The sequence below is a fragment of the Triturus cristatus genome, chromosome 1_2 (genome assembly GCF_964204655.1).
Source record: "Triturus cristatus chromosome 1_2, aTriCri1.1, whole genome shotgun sequence".
NCBI lineage: Eukaryota > Metazoa > Chordata > Amphibia > Caudata > Salamandridae > Triturus > Triturus cristatus.
This window is the reverse complement of record NC_140580.1, coordinates 1,015,368,400-1,015,386,757: the sequence shown is the minus strand read 5'-3', so window position 1 is coordinate 1,015,386,757 and position 18,358 is coordinate 1,015,368,400. Positions and strand designations below refer to the sequence as shown.

The following is an 18,358-nucleotide window of genomic DNA, read 5'->3' as shown; positions in this document are numbered from 1 at the left end:
GGAGAGGCAAACAAGCAGGTAACATGAATACATATGTCTAAAATACCTTACATGGACTGGTAGTGCCATAAATACAACTGGGGAGAAAAATGTGTCCCGTAATAACAGTAGAAGTACCTCAAGAAAGCTTAAAAAGAATCCAAAAAGGTGGCTGTTTCAGGTGAAAAAATCCTGGATTTATTTTCTATTGAAGATTTCCAGGTAACACGTATTAAAACATGCCAGGACTGCGGCGCCCATCATCCGACATTAAAATAAATCAAATAACTATTTAGCCCTCCTAAAGCCACTGAAAATCCTGTTCGCTCGTCCGAAGTGCTCAGGAGTTTATGGTCCAGTAGCTATCTTGCGTGGCGCTGCACATGCCTCCTTCTCAGACTTTTCTGTTGAGTCAAGCGGCACATAATGCCCTGCACACTTCTGGGCTGGTGCAGGTAGCCTCTATTGCTCTCTCTGTGTGAACATCGTACGTATGCAGAAGCGTAGTCACCACTGATTTTTTCCGTGGCGGTTTATCTGTTAGGTGCTGAGATCTAGTCCTTCAGACTGGACCCTGCTTGAGTCTTGTCTCCAAGCACATAAACAGTTATGCAATAACTCCCTCCCAACACTATCAGCACAGCAGATGCTGTGAGCATGGTTTGTTGAAATCTCATTTTATGACACTCCTACCCCGCCAGGTCCAGCATGGCTGAGATATGAATCATTTTCCTAGAAAGATTGTGCAGGGTAACTCTAGGCTAGATTACGCATCTGCCCACCTTCAACTGTGAAAGGTCATGGTGGAACACGCCTTCTTTGAAAGTTTTGAACAGGTAGAGTGACGGCAAGCTCTGTATTATTTATCATTATATTCTATCTATATTTTGTCTGGATGAAGTCATTGTGTCTAGAAATAAAGGGCAGCCAGTCTGCCCCAGTCTTGCTACACCTAACCTGCTTGCATAACGGTTGTGGTTCTAGCGCTCTTGCAGTAGACAAGTTTGTCGCATTTTTCTCAGACACAGAATAGAGATCACTGAAGATCAGAGTCAGACACTAAGTATGTAGACTTGTATTACTCAGAATTACTTTCATCACTCAAAAGTTAGTTACTTAGCTCCGAGGCAAAGCCTTGCCTGTCCCAGACAGCTGCATGCCTTCCAGAGGTCACACCCCTTTATTTACCCTGCAGTTGTTGTCTTATGCTATATAGGCACAGGAATGACCAGTTTCCTACAAGTTTAAGACTTCCAGTAATGGTAGCGCCGCTGCTTCGATGTTCACCAGTTGGCACTATGTTTTACACTTGTTAGTTCAGGTCTGTGTGTATTTGACGTTCCATTTTCAATCCTTTAGTGTTGTCCAACACAGACATATGAAACCACCTTTTACTCTCTACATATGTCCCCATGATGAGGGTGCATCCCACCCCACCCTTTTCAGATTTTAGGTTGATTCATGGTAAAAAGCAGTATGAAACAAGGCTTCCTGTTCCTTACAGTAACTTGCTAACCTCTGGTGGGTGACAGCTTTCTTTAGGGGAGGGACATCTTAATCCCTTTACTTAGCAGCAAATATGCCTAGGTTTTCCAGCAATTTGGTCTTCAAACTCCATTAGGCTTGCACCAGTATGCTGTTATAGGTTCAATATGTCAATTACTTTGTTAAAATCTCCATACCCTTCGGTGAAAGTGTTTTTCAGCTCCTGCCAGATATTGACCAAGTCGACCACCACACTGAAATGCGTTAGTCTAACGCTTGATGCGTGATACTTGGCAGGGCATGCACCTTATCCGTGACCCTGAATATTGAATAAATGTGGTGCTTGCTTCAGGCCACCTTTTTTTAATAATACCAGTGCTGAATGATACCTAAAATGCACTAGTGCTCATAATGCAGAATAGCCCACCCTCGCTGCAACCTTCATCAGTAAATCTTTCAAAGGCTGGCTTAGGCGTGCAGAAGCTTCTCTGAACAGATAAAAGGGAGCACTGCTGTCTGTGAAGCCTTAAAGGGTCCATCCGGGGAATGATGTCACAATACATATGAACACCCAATCAGACATGGATACACAAAGCAAAAATCTAGACTGCCTATTGTTGGTGACTGTAAGGCATGAAGGACTGCGGAATGGGAATGGTTTTTTCCAGGAGGGCACCTTTGAGGTCCCGTTTGCAGAGCACGGAGTAGCTGTGATTATTATTATTAAAACATAGATAAGCTGCATTTCTTTCTTAGGTACGCAAATATACAAAAGTAAATTTCGCTCTGCCTTTAAAGCTGATTCACTGGAGAAATGCTTATTTTGTCGTGTCCTTTCATTTGCATTTCGAAGGTCATAGGCTTGCATGATTGCTAAATATAACTTGTTACATGTTTTCAGTGAATCTGGGGCTTATTGGGCATCCTCAGCAACCAGATAATCCACGCCAAAGTGAAATAAAACAAAAGATGATGTTTGAGTTAGAAAATATGCAGTGAGAAACAATGAAGAGTAGTTGCCATTAAAGCCCAAATGCATTTTTGCATCATGTATTATGTTTCAAGGAGGGTCTTTTGAATTTGAAAGTGGTTATGAATGTATACATTACTGCTTCAGATATAGAAAGGGATTTCAATGCTGCATCTTGCTCCTTCTCCTTGGGTAAGCTAAGTCTGTGGGGTGTATCGTGAAGACCGTCATTTGTATGTTTGCATGTGTTTTTCCCAAGCAAACGAGTAATGGATACAATTTGAAGCAAAACAGATCTACATATTTGGTGCCAAACTTCAGGAAAACTTTTTAATAGGAGGAGATGCTGTGTTTTTTCTAAGCTAGATTTATATCACATTCCAATGACATTTGCTTTGTTTAATAGCGTGTACAAGCACATATTGTTGGATGAATAGGAAAGAGTTTTTTTAAGTTATCTTAACTGTGTTTACCTGGTGTGCCTTCAGAATCCAAACCGGAGGCAGCTATGATCTAAGCTCCAGAATACTTAACATCTAAAAATAAAAACCCATACATTGTAAGTATTAGGGTGTTGCCATGGAAATGTCCTCTCTGTGATGTTGATGGAGCGGGTAAAATGTTTTTTTATATACCCAATCCATTTCTGTGTGTTTATATTAAAATAACTAATGAATAATTATAATAATTAATAGTGTGATGTGAAAGTACTAAACCAACCTTATTAACAGGAAGAATACACGTGGGAATGCATTTTGCATGGCTAAAATAATGAGAGAACTAAGTTTGTATGCATATTAAAACTATAAATGTTGCTTGAGTAATGGTTTTGTGATTTGCGCTTAAATAAACCAGCATTAACTGCTTTGGATGTCGCATATGGCTAGATAAATGTATACACATAAGGGTATTAGCAAGGGAATAACATTGTTTTAATAATTTCTATGTATTAATTACGATTTTGTGTTTTCTTTGCTTAAGTTGACTATTCTGGCCTACCAAAAGATGGCCGCTGACTGAAGCCTGACTAAAGTACATTACTTCACCATTTGAACAATGGAGAAAGGCGCCTGCACTGACTTCATTCGTGTCCTTTGTGTGACCTGTCAGACCATGCCCATGAAGACTACTCTTGGCGAGGTGCCAATGCCCCTGTACATGCAGCAAATGTTGCAAAAGAAGGAAAATGAACTATCGAACCCAACCTGTTTCAACAAACTGTTACATTTAGGATCACAAACATTCTTTCCCATACATATGCTTGGAGACATTTTCCCTATGAGAGAATTTGAAAATGTTTCTTAATGTACTGAGATATATTTGATTTCAACCAATCATCGGACGAGAAAATGTGAAATGTACAGATAATATGTAAATTTTAGTATAAATATTGGTAGACTAGAGAGGTATAGTACCTTCTTACGCCACTTCTTGAATCCTGTTGTTATGCTGACGGAGAGGACGATGACTCTACAGTATAGACCAAAGACTGTGATGAATTTACTGAGGACGGGGTCTGACTTAGAAAACGACAATTAGCCAGAATAGGTAAATATGACAAAAGATGATATTGCATTAATAGGATATTAACTTGCATAAAATTTAGATAAAGAAAATCATTATTTGAATTACTGTGTGGGGTGATTATTTCCATTGAAATGTTTATTGATTAAAATGAGAACAAAGGGTCATTGAACTACATAAACAACTAAATGATTCAGTCGACCTCTTAATGGAGGAATTGTTAGGGTAATCCAGGAGAAGGGGGATTCCTCTATCAAAAGAATAGTTGTGGTTCGGAATTGATGTCCCTTTATAGGCACGGATAGTTTGGAGAATGAATGTTGGTGTTATGGGCCCCACCAGCGTGTGATGTGTGTATGTGCGTGTGACTGAGAAATCATTCTGTCCGTGGAAGCAAGGGGTAATTGAATAACCCGAACTGCAGCAGTATTTCTGGTAGCAAGAGATGGTTTTTATTGTTTAAGTTTAATGATTTGTGTGTATATATATATCTACCAGTATTTCCGGTAGCTAGAGATGATTTTACTGTTTTGCTTTGAAGATTTTGCCTGTATATAGCTTATCGATTATTGATTGGTATTGAGATGTGTACTAACACTATATGTTGAAGTCGTATTGAGTTTTATGTAGTCTGTACGGCTTCTGGGATGTAAGAAGTCGGTGACAGTTCCGTAGTAGGGCAGAGGTAAGCGCTGCTCTCGGGAAAGACGGGATTGTGGTTGCCCGTAGGTACACGGGGAAAAACGTGTGACAATTGAAGTTGCGCGTCGCATTGTCTGGGTTCGATTCGGTGACATCGTCGTGTGTTGCCATTAGAGCCATTTTCTGTGTTAGAGAAGTGCGTATGATAGCGAAGGGTACCTGTGAAATTTTGGTCTTTAAGTACCAGGAAACCAATTGGCATACCTATAACGCTTATCACTGAAAAGGTAGCAGGTGTTCTCTGAGCTTGAGTGAAGGACAAAGTAGAGGTAAGCGCTGCTTTGTTAACGTATGTCATAATTCTGTAGTGGGACAGACTGTTCGCTGTTCTCAGAAAAGACAGGATTCTGTGTGAATATACTACATTTTCTTGTGTGAAAGTGCGTGAATGAAATAGCATTCAGGTTAATTGCGGAACTCTGGTTTTATTTCTCAGTAGCATGTGTCTTGATTCCGGAGAAAACAGTTAATTGATGCTTGACAGAAGGGTGAAGTAGAGGGATGTGCTACTTTATCAACGAAAGTAATGATTCTGTAGTAGGGCAGAGGTAAGCACTGCTCTCGGGAAGGCAGAATTCTCGTGAGAAAGGTCTATTGCTATTCTGTGGTTAGCGAAGCAGACAATGGAGATGTTTGTATGTTGTGACTAACAGTATCATAAAATTGAAACAAAGTCTGCTGAGTAGTTTTGTAAAGGAGGGGTGGTCTGGAGACAGTAGACAGGAGCAGAAGCTGCTGCAGCGACTGCTGACGTCAGAAAGACCGCGCTGGGATTGGACAGTGGGTTGGAACAGCAGAAACGCCCTGATTGGTGCGTTAGTGTGTGCCGCGAAAGGATTGGGAGAAGCACAGGGTGACGTAGACGCTCCAGGATTGGTGCGTTAGTGTGAGTCGCGCAGGGATTTGAGGATTGTGACAGTGACGTAGACGCCCAGGATTGGTGCGTAAGTGAGAGTCGCGCTGCTATTGGACTAAAGACCGTATAGTTGACGAAAACCCTAGGGGTTCACGAAAGAGAGGAAGATGTATTATCATTCAGTCGAAAAGAAGAAGAAATCCCTATTTAGTCAAATCAAGGAGTGGTTCTTGAAAGACAAAGAGATTGTGATGAGGGAAGGACAGTTAATTCCTCCGACAAAGACACCCGCATCCTTTAAGGTTGCGAAATATGGGTACCATACTTGCATTTGGTTAGACAATTGGGTAAAGTACACAAGGGATGACGGAGTTTTAGCATTCCCGGAACATGGTTCATTAAATTTGGCAATTTTGAGGAACCTACGTGAAAGGATGATGGGATTAGACCCTCGTCCGAGACCTACACAGTTTGAGGCATTGACTGAGTGGGAAGATGAGATGCATGAGAGAGAAAAACATAAAAATGGGAGTAGGTACAGGTACATGTTTGGACGGCCAAATGATCGCGAAACTCATTGTGATCGAATGAGAAGGTGGCGAGACGCTAGTATGACTGAAGGACTGTTTCCTGTTAGAGCTGCAGGAGAAATTGAAGGAAGGAAATGTGTAGAAAAGAAAAACAATATAGAAACTAGAAGGTATGGAGCAAACGAATCAGAGGACGATGTCCTAGATGATATGTTTTACAAGAATCCACCTCTGTAGAGAAAGGAATCAGAAATATCAACCCCAGATACTCCAGTAAGGGAAACCCTACGAATTATTAAGACAGAGGTTACGACACCAGAGCTGAAGAGGAGAAATTCCCTAAGGGAAAGAGAAATGGAAAACACGGCTGAAAGCAAAAACCACGTTAGAATTGACAGAGAAAATAATAGAACTGACAAAGAATCTAGAAGCAGTTACAGTCCCTGTAACCATAGGTCCGGTAATGCCCATTTTTGAGAAGCAGAAAGAAAGTGAGCATGGTCTAACCGTTCCGTATGTAGGCAGCAGACAAGCGGAACAGCCTCAAATGAAAGCAAGGGAGAATCCTTGGAGACACACCATGAGTGAAGGTGGACCAAATATGTCAAATAACCCGTTGTATAGTCCTGATTTTGTAGAAAGGGACAGAATAGTAGGAGGATCAATATTAGAACCACAAAGAATGACAGAACCAGGCAACGTGGAAAAATCAGTGGGTATAACTACAGATGAATTGAGTGAATGGTTGAAGAGTCTGCGGGGAAAAGAGAAAGAACCTCAAACTATTGATGTGGCAAAACTACGTATGGTGTTAGAGGAATTAATAGTAGGGACAATCCCTATGGAAAAGCTGAAAAATTACCAGGATGAATAATTGTTGTTTTTGTGCAAGAGCGTTACTTGGAGAGCAAAGAATTTACATGACAGGCTAGAAGAAATAGCAAGTGAAATGGGAATTGACATGGATAAGGTAAAAGCTTTACAGAAGCCTTACCGAGTGGATTTCACGGAAAAGGATTTTGAAAATCTGAACCCTGCAGGACGAATATGCCAGATTAAGGATATAATCACAGTGTTAAGGAAATGGGGAGATGTGGACAAATGGAAAAGCAGGTGGTATAGAAAGCGGGATGATACCTCAGACAGAACTTTCCCACCATTTCCTGTGAGAGAAAAGGAAAAGGTAGTGACAGAGTTCCCCATGAGAGAGATTCCAGGAGGGGGATATGTGCATGTCCCATGGACAAGACAGGACATTTTGTAATTTACAAATGACTTCCCTCGATTGCCGGAAAAGCCCGTCGAGTGGTACAGACAGGTGGACAGATCTGTTAAGCTGTCAAAAGTACTGTGGATCGATCTAAATAGCCTATTTGATATAATAGTGCCAGCAGACTTATGGGCAGAATGCAGATAGTCATAGATTGGCCAACTAAAGAATACCCGAGAGACCCAAAAACAGGAGCACCAGACCCCGAGGTAATGAAGAAATATGAACAGGTTATGGTATTTTTGAAAAACAAAGTGCCTCCCAAAGAAACAGACTGGGTTAAAATAGATCGAACGCATCAGGAAGTGAAAGAATCAGTTCATGCTTATTATGAAAGGCTGATATTGGCTTTCAAGCAGTTTAGCGGAGATGAAAATCTGGGAGAAAAGGATCTAAGTCATTTCGTATACAGATTTGTGTATGGTTTACGCCCCGAAATTAGTGAAATGATAAAGCAGCATACGGTAGACTGGCAGAGTAAGAAAATACATGAGATCTTGAGACATGCCAAATACTTTAGTGATGAGATCGAGGCAAAGCAGCGAAAACTAAAAGAAAAGGCAATGTGGGCTCAAGTGAAAGTCGCAGAGAGACAGGAAGCTCAGTTGGTCGAACAAGCCAATAACGCAGGAAACAAACCGAGATTTGGCCCAGGCAAGGGGAAGGGTAATATAGAAGAAGCCAAAAAGAAGTTCCCATGCCACAATTGCGGTAGGTTAGGGCACTGGAAATCCGAATGTAAATATCCACCAAGCACTAATAATGAAAATCCATCATTGAATCCACAGGTGCAGTGTGAGGTGGGTGGCCAGCCACAGCAACAGCAGAAGGCTGTTAATCCACAGAATCAGGTGCCCAAGCCGCCACTACCGCAAAGCAGGAATACTCAAAAATACAATAAAGAAGTGGGATTCTACAATGAAGAACAGGTAAACAAGCTGCAACGCGCGAGCGCTGTTTCACAATATTGGCTGCGAAATGAAGAGAGTGATTCAGAGGAGAATTATTGACGGTGCCGAAGGGAGGAAGAAGAGTGCGTGCTTGGCGCAAATCTAGAAATAGGTCAGACAGGACCATTTGTAGATGAGAAAATTAATGATGAAAACATTACTTTCCTAGTAGACACTGGAGCTACACGATCAACTGTCAGGTCAGCAGATGTAAAGAATCTTCCTCTCTCGGATGTAACAATCCAAGTAGTTGGTGTGTCAAACACCCAGATTAGGACCTACCTTACTGAACCGGTAAAGGTTAAAATAGGGAAATTCACAGACATGCACCGATTTGTGGTGTGTAATACCAGTCCCGTAAATTTGTTAGGGAGAGATTTGTTGTGCAAGATGAATTGCACTATATTCTGTACCCCAGATGGAATAGCCTTTGAGACACCAGATGAGGATGTACTGTATAAAATGACAATAGCTAATCAAGAGCATGAAGTTATAGGAACTTATGCAGTATTCAACCCTGATGAGTTACCCAAAGAACTGAAGCAGTCTGTGAAAGCAGGAGTTTGGGATTTTACTGGAGAAGATGTAGGCCTAATGAGAAATGTAGATCCAGTAAAAATTACATTAAAAGAAGGAATAGTTTATCCTAACATTCCACAGTACAGACTGACACCTGAAATAATTGAAGGAGTGACACCTTTAATTGAGAAAATGATTCAACAAGGAGTGTTGAGGGAAATCATGAGCAGTCCATGTAACTCACCTATAATGGGACTGAAGAAGCCCAACGGAAAGTTCAGAATAGTGCAAGATTTGAGAAAAATTAACAAAATAGTTGTGTCATGCTGTCCCATTGTTCCAAATCCATCAGTGATTGTGTACCAGATTCCCCATGATGAAGAATGGTACACCGTAATTGATTTGTGTCATGCTTTCTTTTCCATTCCGTTGCATCATGATAGCCAGCCGATATTTGCATTTCGGTTTGGAGAGCGTATTTTGGCATGGTGCCGAATCCCACAGGGGTACACAGAGAGTCCCTCAATATTTAATCAGTTGCTAAAGAAATCCCTGGAGAGTCTTACGATGCCTGAAAATTCAGTTTTGGTCCAGTACATCGATGATTTACTGGTGGCATCGAAAACACGAGAAGCCTGTGAAACAGATACCATAGCTTTGCTAAATCATTTGGCAGACGGAGGACTAAAAGTTTCTCCGACAAAATTGCAATTCTACAAGAAGGAAGTACAATACCTAGGACATAACATTGAAAAAGGGCTGAGAAAAGTGACAATAGACAGAATCAGAATTATCAGAGGAATGAAAGCCCCAATGACTCAAAGAGAAGTGAGAATGTTCCTAGGGATGGTGGGCTACTGTCGTCAGTGGATAAGTAATTTTTCCCTGATTTCCAAACCATTGGTAAAGTTGACAAAAAGTGAGGTTAAAGACCCCCTTGAATTGAACAAAGAAGAATTGGCAGCATTTAGACAATTAAAGGACAGCCTTTGTGAAGCCCCAGCTCTGGGTATGCCAGACTATGAGAAAGAGTTTGAGTTGTACTGCAGTGAGAGAAACGGATGTGCACTCTCAGTGTTAATACAAAAACATGGAAGACTGAGGAGGCCAGTTGCATATTTCTCATCAATGCTAGATCCAGTGGCAGTGGGTCTGCCAGGATGTCTGAAAGCAGTAGCTGCAACATGTCGAAGTCTAGAGCAAAGTGAGGGGATATCCAGTAAGAGTGTTTGTACCTCATGATGTGGCGATCCTTTTATCAAGGGGACGGACACAGTTCATGTCACATAGTCGGCTGACTAAGTATGAAAAGGTCATTCTAGGTGCAACCAATGTAAGTCTGGAGAGGTGTGTGAATGTGAATCCAGCTACACTATTGCCAGATGCGGAGAGAGTGGAGGCAAGAGATGATGTTGATCATGATTGCTTGGATGTGCTTGATTACTGCACAAAACCCAGACCAGACATAAAAGATTTACCATTGCCAGAAAGTGATTATGTAATGTTTGTGGATGGATCTTGTTTGAGAACGGACGAAGGATTGTTGAGTGCAGCATATGCAATATGCACAGTTGCAGCAGTCGTGGAAGCATCACACTTGAAAGGAGTTAAATCCGCTCAAGTAGCAGAACTAGTGGCACTGACAAAGGCCTGCAAAATTGGGAAGAATGTGAGAGTGACTGTGATAACTGACAGCCAGTATGGCTTTGGAGTTCTCCACGACTTTGGCCAACTTTGGCTACAAAGAGGTTTCATGACCTCTAGTGGAACTCCTATAAAGAATGCAGAAGTGGTTGGAAAATTGCTTGAAGCCATAAAGTTGCCTAAAGAGCTGGCTGTTGTAAAATGTGCTGTCATAGTCAAGGTACTGATTACATCGCTACTAGGAACAGGTATGCAAATGACATGGCTCAATACTGTGCCAGAAACCAGTACTCCATTAACAGGGATAGAGAAAAGGAAATGTCTTCTTGCTCCTTAATGTTCACTAATGTTGTGGGAACATGGGAAGAGGTGAGGCAATTGCAGGATGCAGCACGAGATGAAGAAATGAAACAGTGGGTAAAAGCAGGCTGTGCCCCAAGAGAGAAAGACCATGTGTGGGTCTATAGGGATGGAAGACCAGTTATGCCTGATAGCATGATGTCAACCATGGCACGGATGTACCATGGCCAAGGGCACCTAGGGAGGGATGCCATGATAAGGGCCTTTAAGCAGACCTGGTACAATGCGAAATTCAGGTTGGTAGCAGAAAGTCTCTGTCAAAGATGCCTGATATGTCAGCAGTACAATCCTGGAAGAAAAACAGTGGTAAGCCTAGGTACAATAGGTCGATAGGGAGGACCTTTCACCAGAATGCAAACAGATTTCATTAAAATGCCCCTTATAACAGGCTGAGGTATGTTCTGGTGGTAGTTTGTGTATTCTCCAGGTGGGTGGAGGCGTACCCAACGAGAAGAAATGATGGACTCACAGTGGCCAAACTATTGTTAAGGGAATTCATCCCAAGATTCGGGTTCCCAGTGACCATTGAGTCAGACAGAGGAGGACATTTTTACAATGAGATCATGGGATTGATTTGTGAAGCATTAGGCATACAGCAAAAGCTACATTGTGCCTATCGACCAGAGGCTTCTGGTGTGGTTGAACAAATGAATGGTACAATCAAAAATAGAATAGGGAAAATGTGTTTAGCCACAGGAATGAAATGGCCTGATGTCTTGTCTCTAGTCTTGATGACCATCAGATCCACTCCAGACAGAACTACAGGTTTGAGTCCCCACGAAATTATCATGGGACGCGCCATGAGACACGCATTTGTTCCAGTCAACAAATTGATGACAATAACTGATGACATGATTTTGGATTACTGTAAAGGCCTGGCTGACGCAGTCCATTCTGTGTTTCACCAGGTTGGAGCGGATGCCACCACCCTTGAGAGGAAACCAGCCCATGATCTGAGCCCAGGTGACTGGGTGAGAATAAAAGTCCACAGAAGAAGAAATTGCCTGGTTCCGAGGTGGGGAAGGCCAAGGCAAGTTATCTTAATCACAACGACTGCTGTAAAGTGTGCTGGACTAAAGAATTGGATACATGCAAGTCACACTTTGAGAGTCCCAAATCCATCAGACAGCATTGGAAAATAATATTTTGATGCTTCGGAATCAAGTGCTGATTCAGATGATGAGAATTCAAAGACAAAAGAAATTCCTGAAAGGGGGGAGAAGGAGCCAAGATTAGTTCCAACCCCAAGAGAAGAAATTCTGAGGAAAAGATTGCAGATTTCAGACGGTTCAGATTCTGGAGGCGAGCGAAACGCCAGTGGTGAGCACAGAAAGAGGAAAAGAAAAGAAAAGAATGTATCAGCAGAAGTAACATTCACACCAGACGAAAGAGTAGGAGAAGTTCCACCGGAGAAAATTCTTGTAGGAGAAGGAGGGACAGGTACAGAAAGAGAGGGACTGATTGCGGAGGATTCCCGAGGAGGTGTAGGGAACTGCAACATCCAGTTAGGTGAAGGGACAAGTAGTCAGCAGGAAGATTGCGTGTCTAAGACCCGAGGAGGGACAGAAGTAGGGCAAACAAAAGAGGTGGAAAAAGAAACTGCTGAAAAGGAAAAGCCAAACGAGACAGAATCTGAAGACAGTGAAACTGAAATACAAGAGGGTCGAGTTCTGAGAAAGAGAACTTGGATCGAGGAAAGAAATGGTAAAGAAGGTAAAATAAGAAGAAATGCTAAAGGAGACCTTTGGCCAAACAATATAAAGAGACTGAGATACCGATTGACACGCGTCAAACTCACAAAAGCTGAACAAGTGAATGAAGTGACAAGTCAGCTGAAAGAAAAGGAGGGTGAGACAGAGGTGTCTGAAGAAAACAAAAGATCAAGAAAACCCAACCAGAAGTATAACTCACCTGAATGGACGTATGTGGCACTGCCTGAACAAGGAGAAGAGGTAGATAGTCAAGGAAATCCAGAGGAGACTTTACTGAAAGTGGTGAAGGAAGAAGAAACAGCGGAAATCCTGAGAGTTATCCTATCCGATATTGGAGAAGAAGCGGAGATTCAGGAATTTCTGTATGTGGATGACGAAAAATAAGTGGAAAACGATGAGATGACAAACTGAGTAATTTCAAGAAAATCATTGTAGAAAATATAAAGAATTGAATAAGAAATTGGAAAACTGGGTTAACCTGATAAGTGCTTTGCTCTTTCAGGTGAAGGAGTAAGGAGTGGAGTAAAAGAGGCTAAGTCAAAAGACATGGTCAATTTATAAAATGGCTAACATAGATAATAACAAGAGTAGATGTACTTTCATGAGAAGATGGTGCAAAATGTGCTGCTGTTGTACAGGATTATTAATGCTTTTATGGAGCGTACTCGCTCTTTTGATCTCTTTCAAAGTAACTTTAGATACACTAGAAGGGCATACAGAAAATATGACTAACGTAGTGAAGAATTCACAAAAGGTAGTTCCATTTAGAACAAACACTGAACATATACACAAGGATAAGTCTATAACTGATTTTTCTAGCAATGTATTTTCAAAATTATTGTATGAATATGTAAAAACTTTGAATGTAAGGGACTGCTACGTCTGTATGCAGTTACCTGCCTCTGTTTCAGAAGGGGTGACTTATCATCACCTCCCAGCAACTTATGGAATAACATGTAGCGTTTTAACAAGTATATTTTATCAATTAGGAAAATTAGAATATAATCTGTCTAATATAGATAACATTCTTGGACAACTGCCCATGAATAATGAATTGAATCCAGCTAAAACTGCTAATGTGCTAGGAGAAATTTTTATAGAGACTAAGGAACTAACATTAGAATACATATTTTGAAATAATTTAACTTGTAGTTTGAAGAAAGAAGAGAAAACATTTCTAGATATGGTTGAGGAAAGGAGATTGAAGATGCATGAAAAGACAGAAGGACATGAAGTAGGAGAAAACATTTGGAATATAGATGGGAAAAGGAGACACCGGGTGGGGTTAGACCAACAATAGCTATAGACTCACCCCAGAAAGGCAAATTATGCATTATGAGGGAAAGATCCCAATATGATTATATCTATATAGGGACCAGTGAGTGTCATGATACATATTTTATTGCATCTGGATGGGGATTTAGAGGCGGAGTAGATCTAGTTTTCCCTGGACTGTATTATATTTGTGGGAACAAGGCTTATTACAGGTTGCCCGACCATTGGTATGGCACATGTTATGTTGGCCTGGTCTTTCCAAAGATCTTTCACATGGATAGAGTAGAAAATAGTGGATCACATAACCTACTAATGCGTAGTAGAAGAGAAACTTGGTTAGAAATTGTAGGTGATATTTTTGGAGCCTTGATACCAGCAGTGGGAATATCTTTGAATGCAAATAATACTCGGAAGTTGTCAACAATAGTGGATCGCTTGTCAACAAGCACCACTGGAGGTTTTCTTTTGGCAAATACTGAAATGGTTGCCATGCGTGCTATGATTATGCAAAATCGACTTGCCCTTGACATCTTATTGGCAAAAGAGGGTGGAGTCTGTGGAATGCTGAAAGTTCAACATTGTTGCACTTACATTCCAGATGAAAGCAAAGATCTAAAAGTCTATATCAAAAATATTACAGAATTGCATGATGAAATAAAACCACTGGAGGTTGAAAGTATCTGTAATAAGATGGCTGCTATTTAGACTTTCTTAGGGAAATTAGGTAGTACTATATTAGGGAAAATATTATTTCCATTAACGTGTGTGATTTTCATACTATTAATACTTAGATTAGGATGTATGTGTTGCAAACATAAAAGAAATAAAAAGAAAATTAGACGAGAAATTATTAAAAAGAAGGAAAAGAAACAAGAAAGAGATTTAGAAGAAATAGAATTAGAAGAATGGAAGGAGAGTATGTATGACAAAACAAAAAGAGAAGATGAAGGGGAAACCGAATTATAATTGAGCAAGAAAACATTTTGAATTTCCATAAAAGGGGAAAATAAAATTGATTTTGTGGGTTTTGATTTTTGTGGTGATAAAATCACCAAAGGGGGGATTGATGGAGCGGGTAAAATGTTTTTTTTTATATACCCAATCCATTTCTGTGTGTTTATATTAAAATAACTAATGAATAATTATAATAATTAATAGTGTGATGTGAAAGTACTAAACCAACCTTATTAACAGGAAGAATACATGTGGGAATGCATTTTGCATGGCTAAAATAATAAGTGAACTAAGTTTGTATGCATATTAAAACTATAAATGTTGCTTAAGTAATGTTATTGTGATTTGCGCTTAAATAAACCAACATTAACTGCTTTGGATGTCGCATATGGCTAGATAAATGCATACACATAAGGGTATTAGCAAGGGAATAACATTGTTTTCATCATTTCTATGTATTAATTACGATTTTGTGTTTTCTTTGCTTAAGTTGACTATTCTGACCTACCAAAAGATGGCCGCCGACTGAAGCCTGACTAAAGTACATTACTTCACCATTTGAACAATGGAGAAAGGCGCCTGCACTGACTTCATTCGTGTCCTTTGTGTGACCTGTCAGACCATGCCCATGAAGACTACTCTGGGCGAGGTGCCAATGCCCCTGAACATGCAGCAAATGTTGCAAAAGAAGGAAAATGAACTATCGAACCCAACCTGTTTCAACGAACTGTTACATTTAGGATCACAAACATTCTTTCCCATACATATGCTTGGAGACTTTTTCCCTATGAGAGAATTTGAAAATGTTTCTTAATGTACTGAGATATATTTGATTTCAACCAATCATCGGATGAGAAAATGTGAAATGTAACAGATAATATGTAAATTTTAGTCTAAATATTGGTAGACTAGAGAGGTATAGTACCTTCTTACGCCACTTCTTGAATCCTGATGTTATGCTGACGGAGAGGACGGTGACTCTACAGGATAGACCAAAGACTGTGATGAATTTACTGAGGACGGGGTCTGACTTAAAAAACGACAATTAGCCAGAATAGGTAAATATGACAAAAGATGATATTGCATTATTAGGATATTAACTTGCATAAAATTTAGATAAAGAAAATCATTATTTGAATTACTGTGTCGGGTGATTATTTCCATTGAAATGTTTATTGATTAAAATGAGAACAAAGGGTCATTGAACTACATAAACAACTAAATGATTCAGTCGACCTCTTGATGGAGGAATTGTTATGGTAATCCAGGAGAAGTGAGTTTCCTCTTTCAAAAGAATAGTTGTGGTTCGGAATTGATGTCCCTTTGTAGGCACGGATAGTTTGGAGAATGAATGTTGGTGTTATGGGCCCCACCAGCGTGTGATGTGTGTATGTGCGTGTGACTGAGAAATCATTCTCTCCGTGGAAGCAAGGGGTAATTGAATAACCCGAACTGCACCAATGTGTCCTACTGCAAATATCTGACATCGTGTTTTTTGATGTTGGCCCCAGATTTATACTAATCTAGAGTGTGTGCGAAGTCAAGATCTTTTAATGACAGGTTTTGTAGTAACAGAGGATTGTTTAGGGCCTGACTTTGGTCCACAGGGTTTACCCATATGGAAGAGGCAACCAGAGACAAAGCGTTATTTTATGCACTGTAGTAGTCCCAAAATAACTAAAGAGTAGCTGATGCCCAGAGTTATGATTCCCTCCTCTAAGGGATAAAGAACCTCAGGAGAGCGGTGAGGAGAATTCAAAATGACGGCCGTTTCAAAATAATAAGCCTCGATGCATTATCCATTGTCGAGTGCCAGGGAACAAGCATTAAACAAGCCAAAACTGTGGTGTCCGTCATCCAACGTTAAATAAAAAGGCTTTCAAATGCAGAATCTTCATTGCAGGAGAGGCAAACAAGCAGGTAACATGAATACATATGTCTAAAATGACCTTACATGGACTGGTAGTGACATAAATACAACTGGGGAGAAAAATGTGTCCCGTAATAACAATAGAAGTACCTCAAGAAAGCTTAAAAAGAATCCAAAAAGGTGGCTGTTTCAGGTGAAAAAATCCTGGATTTATTTTCTATTGAAGATTTCCAGGTAACACGTATTAAAACATGCCAGGACTGCGGCGCCCATCATCCGACATTAAAATAAATCAAATAACTATTTAGCCCTCCTAAAGCCACTGAAAATCCTGTTCGCTCGTCCGAAGTGCTCAGGAGTTTATGGTCCAGTGGCTATCTTGCGTGGCGCTGCACATGCCTCCTTCTCAGACTTTTCTGTTGAGTCAAGCGGCACATAATGCCCTGCACACTACTGGGCTGGTGCAGGTAGCCTCTATTGCTCTCTCTGTGTGAACATCGTACGTATGCAGAAGCGTAGTCACCACTGATTTTTTCCGTGGCGGTTTATCTGTTAGGTGCTGAGATCTAGTCCTTCAGACTGGACCCTGCTTGAGTCTTGTCTCCAAGCACATAAACAGTTATGCAATAACTCCCTCCCAACACTGTCAGCACAGCAGATGCTGTGAGCATGGTTTGTTGAAATCTCATTTTATGACACTCCTACCCCGCCAGGTCCAGCATGGCTGAGATATGAATCATTCACCTAGAAATATTCTGCAGGGTAACTCTAGGCTAGATTACGCATCTGCCCACCTTCAACTGTGACAGGTCATGGTGGAACATGCCTTCTTTGAAAGTTTTGAACAGGTAGAGTGACGGCAAGCTCTGTATTATTTATCATTATATTCTATCTATATTTTGTCTGGATGATGTCATTGTGTCTAAAACTAAAGGGCAGCCAGTCTGCCCCAGTCTTGCTACACCTAACCTGCTTGCATAACGGTTGTGGTTCTAGCGCTCTTGCAGTAGACAAGTTTGTCGCATTTTTCTCAGACACAGAGCAGAGATCACTGAAGATCAGAGTCAGACACTAAGTATGTAGACTTGTATTACTCAGAATTACTTTCATCACTCAAAAGTTAGTTACTTAGCTCCGAGGCAAAGCCTTGCCTGTCCCAGACAGCTGCATGCCTTCCAGAGGTCACACCCCTTTATTTACCCTGCAGTTGTTGTCTTATGCTATATAGGCACAGGAATGACCAGTTTCCTACAAGTTTAAGACTTCCAGTAATGGTAGCGCCGCTGCTTCGAAGTTCACCAGTTGGCACTATGTTTTACACTTGTTAGTTCAGGTCTGTGTGTATTTGACGTTCCATTTTCAATCCTTTAGTGTTGTGCAACACAGACATATGAAACCACCTTTTACTCTCTACATATGTCCCCATGATGAGGGTGCATCCCACCCCACCCTTTTCAGAGTTTAGGTTGATTCATGGTAAAAAGCAGTATGAAACAAGGCTTCCTGTTCCTTACAGTAACTTGCTAACCTCTGGTGGGTGACAGCTTTCTTTAGGGGAGGGACATCTTAATTCCTTTACTTAGCAGCAAATATGCCTAGGTTTTCCAACAATTTGGTCTTCAAACTCCATTAGGCTTGCACCAGTATGCTGTTATAGGTTCAATATGACAATTACTTTTTTAAAATCTCCATACCCTTCGGTGAAAGTGTTTTTCAGCTCCTGCCAGATATTGACCAAGTCGACCACCACACTGAAAT

General features: G+C 40.8%; 1 protein-coding gene across 7 annotated transcripts in view; it reads right to left on the bottom strand.

Annotated features, from left to right (window-relative positions):
• The window catches only part of LOC146868603 (endogenous retrovirus group PABLB member 1 Env polyprotein-like), a 349,779-nt gene extending 334,067 nt beyond the window's left edge, over nt 1-15,712 (bottom strand). For 5 of the 7 annotated variants that reach the window (XR_014963081.1, XR_014963082.1, XM_085611957.1 and 2 more), the window contains exon 1: nt 15,656-15,712. The gene's annotated coding sequence lies outside the window, so the exon portion shown is untranslated. Of the gene's footprint in view, nt 1-3,849; nt 3,905-12,700; nt 12,862-15,655 lie in introns of all 7 variants that reach the window. The other 2 variants (XM_085611933.1, XM_085611949.1) reach the window with 1 other exon arrangement.
• Nucleotides 15,713-18,358: the final 2,646 nt, after the last annotated feature.